An 11,979-nucleotide genomic window follows, 5' to 3' on the forward strand; every position below is an offset into this window, starting at 1 on the left:
GGAAATAGATTCTCTATAGCTAAAGTGGTTAATTATGGTGAAATGGTAATAGTATTACACCTTAAATATGTAATCCATAGTAATATATCTCATGATAATATAACAGACCATGTGCCAGGGTTCACATAGGTTCTTACGAAAAAATATGCGATAGAAATGAACCAACTTCTCATCAAATTGGTATAATTTACACAAGATAGTCTCATTCACAAACCTCAGTTCCTTTCTACAATTTTTACCCTTAATCTCAAGGCTAGTCAAATTAGTAATCAGCTCCTATGTAACCTGAAATAAGATTCCATTAAAATCTACCAAAAGATTCTTCCAACAATCCACAAACTGCCAAGTGACCTTCTCGTCAAGTCCTTCAATGCTCTCCATAAACAATATAATCTCACCTTTCTCCAAATATGTCCAAGATGCCTTGTCGTTCCTAACAACCTCTTTAATTCATTGTGGCTCAATTATAGGATTCACATTCTCCATCACTTCTTCTTCTCCTATATCAACCACTAAATCCTCACACTCCTTCATCTCCACAACTATACCACTAAAAAACTTCACCAAAATTTGAGAAACCAAAGATTTTTTTTCACTTGAAAACACAACTCTTAAATACAATAGCCTATTAATGTTTGATATAATTTTGGCTCATCATATATAAAGTTGTTATAAATTTAATTTATTTCCTACCAACGTGTCTCCCCTCCATAGCCTTTCCATAAAATCATCCATCGATACTCGGAAAGACCCATCCTTTAGGATTGCAAAAAATAATTCTAAATCTTATATTAGGATATCAACCTATTCTTAATAAGTCATAATTAAGGACTTTAATAGAAAGGTGACCCTTCTATAATTTATCCATGTCAAATCCTCTACCAAGTATGGTGTAATAATGACAATGACACTCATAAAACTTCTGTTTTAAATAGTCATCGCTACATGATGAGCCTATCTTTTTGGTAAATAAAAATAATCACCACTAGTAATTCAAAGTCCCTTTCCTATATTTGATGATGAATGGGTGTTTTTTCGTAGCTTTCTAGTATATCCACTACTTGATTACCATCACAAAACACATGTTGGATTCTAAATTCCCCAAAATTGCATAATAACATGTTGGCATCACTTATGACTGACGTGGAATAAAAACTCATTTTCTAACCTTGTTAGTGGCCTATATAACCAATAGTGAGTCCCCCTCAACAATATTCTTTTGAATTCAAGAATTCCAAGCTATCTCCAATCCCCAAAGGAGGCCCAACACTTTTGCCTCATTACTTGAAACTTTCCCATAAATACCCATGTATCCCTTGATGCAAAATTCATGTTTTTCTTGCATATCTAAACTAGCGACTACCCCTTCACTCCTCCTTAAACCTTAAAAGTTTACTTTCCATGACCTTGGGGAGCTGGGTTTGACTTCTACTTAGTCGCCTTGTACTTTTGGGCCTTTTAGTTATTCTATTTTTCCACTAAGTGGCATTTATCCCCTTAAGTACTTCCTATTATTAACAATATTAGTCCATATCCTCAATCTAGTTGGGAGACCTTCATTGTAAAGGGTTTGATTAAAGGGACTTCCTCCCAAAAAGTTATCTCACATAATTAGACACCAAGTAGCCAAATCGTGGACTAGTCTTGAAGAAATTTTTGTCATTAGGGAATTATTTAATTTTCTTATTCTCCCTAGATTCAAACCTCTTTAAACTTAGCTCTACACACTTTGTTCTAGCTAACAAGGCTCAACTTCATCTTCTCCTTTGTTCCTGACCATAGAAAGGTCCTCAGAATTGCCGAGGCCCTTCCCTTTCCAACCTTCCAAATTCCTTTGCATCCTTTGCACCATTTGTTCCAAAATTGTGGGGTGACTTCCTTCACCATGAAGGCGAGGACCAAATAGATGTCAAGAAGATCCACCACTTGACAACTCATCTCCCTAGTCATATTTTTGTTGGAGGGACATTTTGGTGTTGAAGAAGTAGACTTTTACCTTTTGATAATTAACCTAAAATTTCAACATATTGATTCAAAACATTCTTCTAAGAATTAGCTTCCTAACAGAGGATCATCTATACAAAATAATATTATCCACAAACTGTTGTAGTTCCTTTGGGAGGAGTTTTTTTATTGGTTTGACTCCTATAATAGTTCCTTGAGAAACCCTATCCAGAAGGTTTCTACCCATAATTTTGGCCACCATAAGTAATGAATAGGATAGTAGCAGGTCTTGCCACTAGAGCTCTCTCCTAGTCATGAAGAATTCCCCCAAAAAACCATCAGTCAAAAAGAAGAATTGCACAGTATTAATAATTTCTCCTATTAGAAAGATGAACTTCTCCATAAATCCTAATTTCCCTATGATTTGGAGAAAAAATTCCATCCTTTCCATATCATATGCTTTTGAAGTATCAAGTTCCATTTTCATACCTAGGTTAATTCTCCTTTCTATGGAATGGAGAGCTTGATGAGAGGTTATCACCACATCCAAAAAAAATCATCCAGTAACAAAGCCATTTTGAGTGTGTTTTATTGTTTTGTCAAGAATAGGTTTATGTAATTCACCACATCCTTGGATATAATCTTGTAAATGGTATTGCATAGGTCCTTAAAGTCTAAACTCCTCCAGATGAGTGGGATCACTAGTCTTTGGAACCAAAACAATAAAGGTCTGGTTCAACTCTTTGAGGATTATTCCCCATTCTAATAAATTCATAAGCTACATGAATTAGGTCATATTTAATGAGATCCAAAAAATCTTGAAAGAAAGCCAAGGGAGGACCATCTAGTCTTAGAGCCTTGAAAGGTCCCATAGAAAATAACACCTCCTTGACCTCATCCTTAGAAACTTTTATAATCAAATCTTGATTTTTTCTCTCATCAACAACCAAATTTATGACCTCAATAATATCATTCTCATACCAAAAGGGTTTCCTTTTGTTGGGATGCATTCTCATCCAATTAACTAGGAGCATTGAGTGATCCAAGGTAGTCCTAAGGAACCCACGATGAAAAGTGTAAGGTAGAATGTACTACTCAGCAAAAAGAAGAAACACCATATCTAGTCTAACCTCAATGAGATTATGAACCAGTTGATTTTTGGTCTAGATGAACTAGATTCATTATAACACCATATGAAAGTGATCATTTGTTTGTTGGAATCTATCTAGATCATGCATACTTCTTGAGACATCCTCAAGTCCACCAAGATTTTTTGAGGGCCATAGAGAAGTATTACAATTCCCCACACAAATTATTTTAGTGCTCTTATAGATGTCACTATAGTCTAAGCCTCCTCCTAGACTTGCAATCTCCCCCTAGTGTTAGAAGCATAAAAGTTTTAAACAACCCAATTACTAACTACATCAGTAATCCACAACCAAAAATGGGGATTATATTAGAGCTCAACATCATTGAGTTTGTTTGGGTTCCACATGGTTGCAATCCCTCTAGAAGCCTTAGCATCCTTACTGTAGGCATATTTTATTTCTTGCCAAATGTACCCCACAACTTTATCAAAGTTATGTTTGTTCATATTGACCTCTTGAATGACAATAATATCTACCTTAGGATCATAAATCATAGTTTTCAAAGAAAATCATCTCCTTGAGTTGTTTAGGCCCCTAATATTCCATGTAATGAAGTTAATTTCCTACCTTTTTGGATTTCTTCCAAGGTCCTTTTCTATCCATGAGAAATATGCCAGGAAGTTTCCTTTGTTATTTCCACCCTTGTCGACAGCCTTCTAGCTCTCATCTCATATCCCATATCCACCTTTGGTTGTGCATAATTTTTATTCTTGGGTTTTAGCCAACCTTCATCATCCTTAAATGGTGACACAAGGGCTGAAGAAAATTGTGATTCTTCTTTACATAGGAGTGTGATTATAAGAGTACCCTTCTAGGAGGAATAGTACACCCACTTGGTGGCCTTAGGTGACCAACTAGTCTTGTTCTCCACAACTATCTACGAGGTTGAAAAAAGACATGCTTCCTCTTGAGTCACTCCCTTTCTTGGTGGGGAAAATGTTTTACTCATTAGGGCTTTTAAATTCTCCTTGGATTTCATAAACTACACCTCTCCACTACCTCACTATCAAGAAATATCTCTCCTTCCTCCATTCAAGCCTTGTGGTCTTCAATACATTTCTTAGGAGATGAGATAAACTATTAAATGTTTTTGGTAAATAGGTACTGTTTCAACTAGTCTATCTACTTCTCCACATTCACATCCAAGAATATAGAGGGTCCTTGGGCTGTCCTTGAGGAGAACCCTAGATCTTTACAAGGTATATCACCTTCAAAAATAGACTCCTTCCCTTTTGTTATCTATTCTACATTCATGTTGGTTTTGCAATTCGTGACCACATGGCCATATTTTGTATATTTCTAGAAATACAAGTCAACATTATCATAGTTAATCACCCACTTCTGAGTACTCCATATATATTTCAAAACTATACTTCTAGGGAGGGCTTTATTCACCACCACATTAACACAAAATCTTGCAAAACCTAGCTGATACTTATAGTGGGTGACAATGTCAACTTTGATAAAATGACCAAGGGACTCACCTACCCATCAAAAGATATTTTCTTCCCAAAACTCTAAGGGAAGACTAGGGAGTCTAACCCAAATAGGTTTCATTCTATGGAGATCCAAATAGGAGTTGAAACCTAATTTCCATTTGGCTAATGTGCAAAGATGTGATATCTCCATGCTTTTGTTAAACCTTGATTCTAGTCCTCCTTAATAGAAAATTTAAATTGAAAGAGACCACCCTCCCTCACTGCTACCTCTACCAATCCTCTTAGTTTCTTCCTAGTAGAAACCCATCTCTTAATAATATCAATAGTAGGCCTATAAGAGACAAAACTACCCACAAAACTTGGAGAAAAACCCTAGGAAATATTGTCAACCACAGAATCAGGAAGAAAGAATTTTGAGTTAGTTTCCCCATGACATATTGTTGGGAGATCCCTAAATTAGGTTTCTAAGTTAGACTATCCCATGATAACTATTGTCACTTAGGTTTGCACCCTTGTCCAAGGCCTATGCGCGAGGACAACCTAGTGAAACATGGAAACAACCTCCAAGCTGTGGGACTTGAACTATGAGGTTGAGTCTCTAGAGAAGGCCGATTTCCTCTTACTATCAGGGCACACCTAACTACTCTCGAAAGGAAAATGGGAAGAAGGAGATGCAGAAAAAAACTCTACCCTACCTAAACTACGAAGGTGATGCACCAAAATAGAGTGTTCAGACTCATTTTTGCCCATATATGTGCTACAAAACAAAAATACCATTCAAGAGACATACACATTTAGACTTATGTCAATCAATAACCACATACGGATCAAGAAACCAAACCGACTAACACAAGGAAAGGGAGGATTTCACTTATATATTATCCAATAGGTCAAAATAGATACAGTATGCAAGCCAAAGATCTCAACAATACACCAATGAGAGGCAAGATGGATGCACATGCACATTGATGGCTAAAGGAGATGATACAAAATTTTATACAGCACGGAGACAAAGGGAATTTTACATTGTAGATCTGCAAGTAGTAGTAGAGAAATCAGAAAGAGTCGACACTAGAAAAAGATCACAAAATTGCCTTTATAGTTCAGGCATAACTAAGGATTTTTGCATTACATTTACTTCTCGCCTAATTGCATTAACTTCTCACCCTAAGAATCCAATCAAAGATCTGATTTGAAAATGGTTTGCATACCAAAAAAATTGATATTTCTCTGAGAAAGAGTCTGGAGAAGACAGAAACGATGCCCCAGCATTCCCTGACATAGTAGATAGATCAACTGGATGGATGGAGTGTCTTTTTGCACCTAGTATTCATTCTGAGTTGGTGGCAATTAATCACACGATCAGATTTGTGGCAAAAATTTGATCTCTTATCATTCCTGGTCTCATGAATTCGTCAAAGTTAAACAGTCAACCAAGCTCTACAAGCCAGCTGGGCTATACAGGCCAATGATACTCTTTATGTTTGCCACCCTAGAAGCCCTCCCACGGTTGACCACCTTTATTGAACTAACTGCACCACCCTTCAAATATTAATACTAACTATGACGGTTACACTAACTGCCAGTCGCTGACCGTCAATCTCGACCGGGCCAGTGAGACACGTGTCATCAGGGCGCTATGTTGCCAACATATACATCATGCAACTTCTTCATAGCGATACAACACCGTCCATTGATCTCTGCAAATCTGACGATCATGAAGACTCATCATGTGTCATACTTGCTTCTTACCCTAGGCCCCTCATACCTGGCACCACCTCAGCCACCACACAATGCTCGAACGACACCTGGCCATCTTTAGCATACATTCTTTGGCAAGACCTAGTCCCATGAGGACATGTGTCCACCAGGTGCCAACTTGCTATTGTAAATCCCGTGCAACTTCTCCATAGTGCGATGGCGCCTGCCCTTGATCTCTATAGATCTGACAGTGGAGGGCTTAACCCTTGACTGCGCTAGCCGGGTTGAAGATCTGGTCCCATGACATATCTGTGTTCTGACATGGCACATGTGGCAGTTCCTCATTGGTCTAACGAAGCACCACCCTGGCAGACTCAAGACTTGACCCCATGGAGTGGCCACGTGTCGACTAGGCGCCATGTTGTAATGAGGAAATCGAGGCCAAATCCCCATAGCACCATAGCGCCCAACTGATGACATGTCCTTCCATCATAGATGTGTCTCCATCTGATTGGTTACCATAGCACCAAGCTTCCTACCATGCATGCGAAGTACCTGTTGGGACCCATCGTGCCTGATTGCTCTTGCCATGGTTTGATCTTTTGTTTGGGTGCTATGTCGCCAACAGAAAACTCGTGGGTTTTCTATTGGTGACATGGTGCCTTGCCACTTTTTTAGACTTTCGGCCATCAGAACATGCTCACCCACCGCTAACTTTCTTGATGACGTAGCCTGCCCATCGTCAGACCTTTCCGTCAAGCACTATGTCGCTATGAAGATTTCTCGGCCAACACCCGATAGAAACATAGTGCCTACGGTGCCGCAAAACTTTTCTAACCCGCCCTTCATTGTAACCTATTTGTTGAATGTGGACCCACCATGGAAATGTGTCATCAAGGCGCCATCTTACTATCATAAATATCGTGTATCTTTTCCATAGCACGATGGCGCTATCTGTTGATCTCCTTTGATCTAATGACAGAGAGCTTACGGGCTGCAAAAAATATGTTATAAGGTTCGAAACATGGTATTTTTCAATATTTTCGTCAGTATTAAAATATTACTAATTGGGGAGGTGACCGTTGGGTGGGGTAACATTTGAATTTTGAAATTTGGCAGGTCAGACAAAATGTGGTAACATTCTGGCGACTCACAGGGGATGCAAGCCTGCTATGGATCAGACCAGTGCCTGTGAAAAAATCCATTGGGCTATGGAGTCAAAAAAAATGGATCTGGAAGGTACAAATCTGAGAACTACAAAAAATCCTAACCTTTTGTGAGGAAAACAAAACATTGAAAACCCTAGCTCTGCCTCTGTAACCTCAAAACTGTCAAAACTTCGGAAGCTGGCAACTCAAAGAGAGAACCATGTGCACGTGCACTTATTGAAAATTAGGAAAAAATAGAAAGAACTAAACTACATATGTACATGGATTCTCAAATCTTTAGAAATAGGGCTTCAGATAGATCCCATTGACTGGAATGGGCAAAATCTCTCCATTTGGCCTGCTCAACTGAAATGCATTAGCCTGTTTGCAATTGGCAATCAAATAGGGGCCACTCCATAGTGCATCAAATTTGGAATGTCTTCCTAGTTTTGCTCTTTTTGAATCCCACTTTAGAACTAAATTTCCTTCTCTGAAGGTCCTAACCCTAGCCTTCTTATCAAAATTCCTCTTCATCTGCTGCTGATGTGTCTCTAGGGTTTGCATAGCCTTCGTTCTCTTTTCTTCTAATTCAATCAGCTCTGCCATTCTTACTGACATGGCATTATCTTCAATCAATTCCAACTAATGAGCCAACTCCAAGGATGGGAATTCCAATGAGATCAAGAGTCTGGCTTCCCTACCATATACTAGCACAAAAGGTTAATTCCCAATAGATCTCTTGGGTGTTATCCTATCGGCACACAGAGCAGTTCTTAATTTCTTATGCCAGACCCTTTGATTGTCTTCTATTGTCCTCTTCATGATCCTAATTAGATTCTTGTTGGAAGACTTAGCCAAACCATTACCCTGGGGATAGTAATTTGATGATGTTCTCAGGTAGATATTGTGATTCATTGCCCATACACAAATCTGGGTTCCAACAAAAGACTTGGCATTGTCCAAAATGATAGTAAAAGGAGCACCAAATATAGATACAATTCCATCAAGGAATTCAACAATTGATGGTTCTGTGGCATCCTTCAAGGCAACTACCTCTATCCATCTAGTGAAATAATCAATAGCAGCCAAAATCCATTTATGACCTACACTAGATGGAGGATTAATGGGGCCTATAAAATCCAACCCCCACTGGGTAAAGGGCTGATCCACCTGAATAGGATGAAGGGGGAGAGCTGCAAGCCTTTGTTTGCCTGAGAAGAAAGCACATTTCTCACATTTTCTCATGTATCCATAACAATCATGGAATAGAGATGGCCAATAATAACTAGCCCTCATGATCTTCATGGCAGTTGTTCTTGCAGAGAAATGACCACCATCAGGGCCATCATGAAGTTCCTTAATCATCCTTTCAGCCTAATCCTCTTCAATGCATCTCAATAGAATCCCATTAAAATCCCTCCTGAATAAGATACCATTAATTACAACATAGTGAATGGATTGCAGTCTATATTGTCTCCTTTTGGTTCTATCCTATCCCTGAGGGTATCCATTCCCTGATAAGAAGCTCTTCATATCATTTATCTAGTTCCTTGGACCATCAATGTTTCTTACCTCCTGCTGCTCTATTATTACCATAGTAGCCTCTTCATCTGAATCCTGACCTGATAATATCTCTTTGCATAATCCTCTCCCTCTTACCAGCTTGGTAATCTGAATATCAACATCATACTTCATTACCTTAGTGATCCATCCAGCTCTCTTTTCACTGATATCCTTTTTTAACATGAAGTCTTTTACACTGGCATGGGGCACCAACAAATGAATTTTATTGTGGGATAAGAGGTGTTTGAATTTATTCAAGGCTCTGATGACCGCAAGGGCTTGCTTCTCAAAAAAGTTGAACTTATCTTCATATTCCTTGAGCCCTTCACTAAAGAAGGCTATGGACTGCTCCTCATCCTTGTCATTTATTTGAGTCAAGAAAGCATAGATACTTGACTCACCACGTAGAGTGTAGAGGATGAAATGCTTTTCAAAATTTGGGTTTATGAGTGTAGGGGATGAGGCTATGGCTGTCTTGATCTCTTCAAAACTCTCCTTCCCTTCCTTGGTCCATGAGAAGACCATACCTTTCTTCAGCATAGTTGTAAGAGGTTTCACCATGGTAGCAAGATTAGGAATAAACCTTCTTACAAAATTTATCCTACCAAGGAAACTTTGCAGGCCCTTCTTGTGTTTAGGAAGAGGAAGGGCAAGTATTGCCTTTGTTCTTTCTAGATCAGTGGTCAACCCATCCTTAGATACAATGTGTCCCAATAATTCTCCTTGGCTTGTAGCAAAGACACACTTGGCTAGGTTAAGGGAAACCCCAAACTCTCTACATCTTAGAAATACCTGTCTTAGATGATCAAAATGATCTTCTACATTTTTTGAATATACAGTTATATCATCAAGGTATACTAAGACAAACTTGTCAATTAATTTTTTAAAGACCATCTCCATGGCTTTTTGGAATGTGGCACCTACATTTGTTAGCCCAAATGGCATCTTGCAATAAGCATAGGTTACCCATTTAGTAGTAAATGTTGTCTTATGTTTGTCAGATTCTTTAACCAGCACTTCATTATAACCAGAGAATCCATCAAGAAAAGAGAATCTACTTGACCCACTGACCTTGGATAGAATTTGCCCCATGGAAGGGAGAGGATGGTGATCTTTAAGAGAAGCCTGATTGAGGTCTCTAAAGTCCACATACAGTCTGATTTATCCATTTTTCTTCCTTACAGGGACAAGGTTAGCTACCCATGATGAGTGTTTGATAGGAAATATTATATTAGCCTCAATCAACTTGGATAGTTCTTTTCTCATTAGAGGTTCAATCTTAGGATTCACTGGTCTCTATTTTTTCCTCATTAGTTTGGCCTTATCAATTAAATCTATGGTATGCTGAAACAAACTAGGGTCAAACCCTTTTAAATATTCATATGTCCAAACAAATACATCATTAAATTCTTGACATAGATGGATGAAGTTTTCTTGCTCAATTTCAGAACATACCTTCCCCATATTCAAAAATTTTCCATCAGCAATTGTAACTGGGGCATAATCATCCTTTTCTGCAGCTAGATTCATTCCTTTGCCTCTTGTTTGATCATCAGGATTAAAGACACTCTCCAAGGTAATGAGACCCTTGGGAAACTTGTTAGAACTGAGATGAATGATTTGATCACCATACTGATCTTGCAGTCTTGACTGGTTTCTATCTAAGAATTCTGCCTCATTCTGCAAGAAACTCACAATTTTCTCATCAAAATCAAACACCTACCAATGAGTGTTGTTATCAGGGATGGCAGGCCTCAGTACCACCCTTATTTGTTGCTTCTTCTCTTCCTCAAGATTCCTTGGTACATCATAAGATGCACCCACTTCTGCAAGTCTATCAGCATGTTTATTTTCTTTCCTAGGAATGCTCTGAATATTAAATGCATTGAAGCCCTCAAGAAAATCCTAGACTCAGTGTTTGTAAGACTTGAGTAGGCCATTTCTGGTGATATTCTAGTTTCTCACTTGATTAACTACTAACTCACTATCCCCATATACTCTCAAGGCTTGAATTCCTCTCTTTTGGGCAAGTAAGGGACCTTGAATACAAGATTCATACTCGGCCACATTATTGGTGCAACTGAATTGGAGCCTAAAGGAGAAGTACTATCTTATTTGTGCAGGAGAGATCAACATAACACCAGCCCCTGATCCATTTCTATTCCTTGAGCCATCAAAGTACATACTCCATGTTTCCTCTATATCATCATTAGTCCCAATTAAATCAGGAACTTGAGCATCTTTCTCTATTATGCAATATGTACTAAGGCCTATCTCAAGAGTCTCTGACATAGGCTCAAACTGATATGGATTTTCAAACTCATCCAAGAAGAAATTAGGAATCTTTTCTATGGAAGTGGCAGACTCATTTACTATGTCATTTTCATCCATCTCTAGAATAGGAAAATTCATGTTGATGGGATTGGGGGTGTAAGATTCAATGTGATGAAGGGCCTGAGGTTCTACTCTAATTGAGGCATTGGCTCCATATCTGGTCTTAAATGACATATATGACCAATTTGCAGATATGAATTTGCCAATTTGAGCAGTGAAGTCTCTTGAAAGGCAAATAGAAAAATAGGGCTTGACTTCAGCAACAGACATGTCCTGAATCACAGTGCAACTAGGGCATGCATGTAGGGCCATCTCCACGTTCCTAAGGATGCCTACAATTTTGATAGTACTACCATCTAATTATAACACATCCCTAACAATGGGCTCATATTTCATTCCTAAAGCATCAGCAACACACTTAGGCATTACTGAGCTACTAGCCCCTGAATCTATCATGCAATCGTGGACTAATTTGCCCCCTATAATCAGAGAAACATAGAGCGAAGGAGGTCTAACCTTTTTACTTGTCTCCACATCCCTTTCTGGTTGTACTAGACTTGTGGCACTCTCCATGGTAGATGGCTGATCCTTGGGTTCAATCTTCTCTAATTCTTTCTGCAGCATCCTCTTCTGTATTGGTATGGTAGCAATGGCGTCCCACGTGGAGATATTCACATTGGTCTTCTTCATTTGCTCTACCAC

The sequence above is a fragment of the Cupressus sempervirens genome, chromosome 5 (assembly GCF_028749045.1).
Source record: "Cupressus sempervirens isolate cs-2001-9-10 chromosome 5, ASM2874904v1, whole genome shotgun sequence".
Taxonomy (NCBI): domain Eukaryota; kingdom Viridiplantae; phylum Streptophyta; class Pinopsida; order Cupressales; family Cupressaceae; genus Cupressus; species Cupressus sempervirens.